Below are 5457 nucleotides of genomic sequence, written 5' to 3' on the forward strand. Positions count from 1 at the left end.
CACACAGTTACACCCAAATAAAACATAACAGAAACCTTTTTATTATTCATTCATTTGGCTTTATGTGCATTGAGTGTTTTTTTTTCCTACATGTGCATCTTTGTGGCACGTGTGTTTGGTGACCTTGGAGGTCAGAAAAGAGCATCAGTTACAGGTGACTGAAGTTACAGGTGACTCTGAGACAACATATAGGTTCTGGGAATTGAACCAGGGTCCTTCGGAAGAGCAGCCAGTGCTCTTAACCACTAAATCATCTCCTTAGCCTCGGAATGTTAAAGCTTCTGCAAAATGATTAAGCAACACTTGCTCCCACATTCCTCCAGGTGAAGTTTAAGAAAACCTTCCTTCAATATACTTAACGACAGTGGGGTGTGTTTGCAAACCTCGGGATAATGGATTCTGATCTCAGCACAAGAAACCAGCTCATGACGTAAGGTGTGTGTCAATTGCCTCAATTTAGACACTTTACAATCTATCTACATTTCAACACAACCGACTCAAAAATGAAACAAATAAAGTTAGCCTCCTCCACTTGAAAACATCGTGAGAGAGAGAGGGAGAAAGATGTTTTTGATTTCCCTGGCAGAAAGCAGTTCCAAACCAGAGAGCTCAAAGGTTTTAATCGCCCCAGCAGGACACCTAGGAATGAATGAAGTCATTATCACACTGCCAGGACTCTCAACAAGTCCACGGAGAGAAACCAAGACGAGGGGCTCCCAACTGGTATCAAACCATGGAAGTGGGCATTCCAGTCTCCATCAACCTTCAGCCAACAGCAGCCTCCCGAAAGCCTATAAGTAAAATTACTCCAAATCCGAATGCAGATGGTGAGAGGTGGTAAGGTTGGTCACTAAATTGGAGAGCAATTTGCTAGTTCACAATAGTGTTTTTTGGGGGCTGTAGGAACAGGACCGAGGGTTGGGGGGTAAGGGGAGTAGTGACAGAGTTTTCTGATGAATCCCAAGAATCAGAATCCAGAAACCCAACATCAAGGTCCGGATCTACATTTATTGGGCAGTGCATAAGCTTATAGACCATATTCTAGTCAATCCCAAGCCCCTAAATCCTCAGCCAATCGTATCTCGCCACCCTGTCACCGTGTTCCAGTGAAAGCCCTGCCCAATGAGGTATGCAGAAAGAGTGGGGAGGAAGGCAAGCACTGTCACCCTTTAGAACTTCCATGAAGATAGGGAAGCAGCCATGGTCCTGGACTTGTTTTTTGTTGTCTCTCCAGCGTTCCGGAGCCATCTTAGATCGACTGCTGTGTACTGCAGACTCTTCTAGGAGTCACAGGAGCCTGTGACGCCTTGTTCTCCATCCTAGTTTTTCCTTCACAGGGTTGACCTCCACACCCCTGCAGCAGGGGCCACTTTGGCTACAGAGACTCTCTTGTACATAGTTTCCATTTTGTACTGGGCTAAATTCTAAGGAACAGATGGATTCCCAGAAACGGTTTCTGACCCCAGGTGTCCCTTAGAAACCTAGACCGCAATACCCCACTTCATGCTCTATGATTAGCACCCTGCTCCATTGAAACCCAGCAGCTGCTAAACGGGCTCTTATTTGGCTTGTCTCCATCCAGGTCAAGCTCTCAAGAAAGCCATCTGAGGTATTTGACATGTAGCAATTCACTTAAGATGCCAGATGTGAAAAACTGCTGGAAACATATGTACGTGTACCTGACTGGTGGCCCCATCTAATTACCCCACCTAACATGCAGTTATTTCCTCTAAACGATTCCTCTGTCCTGCCCCACCCCCCACTGACATGGATCTCTCTCTCTCTCTCTCTCTCTCTCTCTCACCCACACACACACACACACACACACACACACACACACACGAACACACACACACATACACACATACATATATACCCCTTCCCCTCTCCTCCTTCTCCCTCTCCATCTGTGGAGGCCCCATGACTAGCTGCTTCAAGCTCCTGTTCCTGCATCTGCCCCACCATGGTGGCCAATACCTTGAACTGTGTGTTAAAATAAACCCTTCCTGCCTTGTGTTGAGTAGTTTATCACGGCGGCAGGAAAAGACATCTGCAGAGGCAGAGCTTGGGCTATTTTGTGGTTTACGAATAAAGTTACACAGTATGGATGCACAATTCTTCGCTCCAATCAAGAGAAGCTAAGTCTAGAGAGTGTAAGCAAATGGGAGAATGTTCAGGAAGTATATCAGGATTGGTTAAACATGGGATCTTGGCTTAGGAACCCCAGCATCCTGGCAGCCTGATCACACTGCCCACACTGCTGCCCAGACTCTAGGTAAGCCAGATGAGCACACCTCCATGTTATATTTTTAGTTTTAATTTTAACTATGCCTATGTGTGGATCTGTGTGTGAGCATGTACACTTGTAAGCGCAGTGCCTACAGGAGTCCCCTGAGACTGTAGTTTCAGCAGGTGGTGAGCCACCTAGTGGTGGGTGCTGGGAACCAAACTCAGGTCCTCTGCAGAAGTGTGACTCACTACCACTTAGTCATCTCTGATGCCCCATTTCCATTGCTCTTAAGAGCTGTCAACCATGCCACCAATCAGCCCAGCTTAAGGCCTCCCAGACAGCTGTAAACATAATGTCACCAGCTAGGTAGCTTCGACAGCAAACATGGACATCCGGGAGCCCTGTCAAGCTGACGATATTAAGCATCAGTCAATGTAAGGAAGACAGGAATTTTACTTTGACTCATTTCTTCTGGGTTCATGTGTGGGGTCACAAAGGGGTCAAGCAGTGAAGCAGTATGGCTCATTTCATGAAGAACAGCAGGCAGGGAAAGAGACATGGGACCAGGACAAGGTACATTTGTCCAGGGTGTGTCCCAATGACCTACTTCTTCCAAGAAGTCCCAACTCCTAATTTCACCCGATCCCGATTATGTCATCAAACGACAAACCCATCTGGGGAGTCCACTGATGAGTTTAGTACCCTCGTGATACAATCAGTTCCCAGAAGTCCCAGCTCTAAACACTGCTTTGTAGGGAAGCAATATTTCTACACTGGATCCACTGGCAGAACAATGCATATCCAAACTGTACCAGATGGTCTTCAGCCAGAGTGATCATAGCCTGGCTTTGGGGAAATCCAAACACAGCAGGCAACGAGACAGGTGTGACACACTCCCGCACATTCCTGAGACAGCCAGTGCCACCTTCTCCCTGGGACACTTTCACTTTTATTTTCTGAAGACCAGACCTTGCCATGTAGACCAGGCTGGCCTCGAACTCATAAAGTCTGGGTGTCTCTGCCTCCTGAGGGCTAAGATTAAAGGTGTGCTTCAGTGCACCTAGCTGTATGCTTATGTGCACCCAAGCTTCCCGAGCCTGAGAAGGTCACGTACCGGATCTTTGTCCACACCATCTCTATTGTATTCCACTAAGGACCTCTTTTACAATCCCGTCTTCACCCCCTGCAGCATTTCCCAAACACCATTCTTCACTCTCTGATGGTATCGTTGCTAGTATGTTTAGAAACTGAATCTGCTCTCACCCTGAAGGCTGACATCTAATAAGAAGCATATTCCTGTCCTTGGGCTAAGATCTCTGTAACAATGGCATTAACCAGCCAAGATTAATGCTAACATTTTTCTTTGGGCCAGAAGCTGTAACATCTCTGCTAATAACAAACTAGTACAGACAAGACGAAAACTGCGTGAGAAAGATCACCTACAGACAAGAGAATAAATGAAAGCGCTTCATGATGATTCTAAGTACATATGTATGTGTATATATATACATATATATGTATATATGATTGTGTGTATAAATAAATAAATATATTTAATGAATAAACATGTGCATAAGGCTTTGTAAAGAATGAATAAATGTATTAAAGAGAGGACTCAGTGTTTAAGAGCATCACATGCTCTTCCAGAGGACCTAGATATTGGTTGATCAGGGCTGATATTGGTGCCTAAAACCATCTCTAACTCCATGTCTAGGGAATCTAGTAGCCTCTTCTAGCCTCCTCAGGCATAGATGCACTTAGTGCAAATACATATGTGCGTGCAAAACACCCACACACATAAAGTGAGTTAAATTATTTTTAAAATGGACTAACTTATTTTTAAAAAAATTCCAGATCTCACATCTGCAATTCCAGCACTCAGGATATGGAGACAAGAGAATTGCTACAAGTTTGAGGCTAGCCTGGGCTAGGTTGTAGAATAGCATATAAAAACTTATTCAAGGCTTTCCTTTTTCTGTTTTGCTTTTTAATTTAATAAAGAGTCAATGTAGGACCATCGTGGGTTTTTAAAGATTTGCTGTATTTGTGTTTTATGTGTATGTGGGCATGTCCATGTTGAGGATATTTCATGACATGAGTAAAGGGCTCATGGAGGCTAGAACAGGCCAGCAGATTCCCCAGGAGCTGCAGTTACAGGCAGTTGTGAGCCATCCATTGTGGGTGCTGAGAACCAAACTTGGATCCCCTGAGAGAGCAGAGAGTGCTCATAACTGCTACAGACCTCCCAGCCAGGGTGGCCTTTTTTTTTTTTTTTTTTTTTTTTTTTTGTCTAGTAGGGATGCTTTTTTATTATTACTGCTCTTAATACTCTCTCACTCTATCACAGACCCTTCACATCTGCCAGAGAGGAAGAATGTGCTACAGAATAAAGCACAGGCCTGGACAGGGGCACACACAGCACACTGGACAAGGGGAATAATGATTCAGTCCAGCATTGCTGCTGAACTCTGTGTCTGTGTGTCTCTGTATGTGAGAAAGTCAGAGGACAGCCTTGGATGTCATCCCTTGGATGTGCTGTGCAGTGCCGTGCTGTGATGTGTTGGTTTAGAGACAGGTTATCTCTGGAGCCTGTCAAGCAGTTAGGCAGATAAGCAGCAAACCCCAGGGATCCTCTTGCCCACACCCTAGCACACGCCCCTCCCAAACATGCACCACTACACACAGCTTTTTAAAATATAGGTTTTGAGAATCATATTTAGGTTTCACAAGCCGTGCACTTTACCAAGAGGGCTATTTCTCTAGTTTCGAGGTACTTTTGCTAGGTACTTACTGGTCTTCTCCATTTTATTCCTGAGTAGAATGCAAGAGGCATGCAAAATAAGAAAGAAAAGAAGGAAGGAAGGAAGGAAGAAAGGAAGGAAGGAAAGAAAAGGTGCCTTTTCCTCTGACTCCCATCATCACAGAAACTCAGAGAGAACAAGACACTCTTCAGTGTTGGATTTTTATCACCAATAACTTGTGCAGAGCTTAGCATAGGGTAAATGCTGAACAAATGTAAGATGTGTAGGTGGCTGGAAGGATATGGATAAACAAATGAATGGAGATAGATGGATGAGTGGATGGACGGTTGGATGTATGGATGTATGGATGGACGGATGGATAGATAGATAAATGGATGTGGATGGACGGATAGACGTGGTGTGTGGATGGACAGATGGCTGGCTTGTTGGCTGGCTGGCTGGCTGGCTGGCTGGATGGATGGATGG

This window comes from Micromys minutus (genome assembly GCF_963924665.1).
Source record: "Micromys minutus genome assembly, chromosome: 5".
NCBI classification, from domain to species: Eukaryota; Metazoa; Chordata; class Mammalia; order Rodentia; family Muridae; genus Micromys; species Micromys minutus.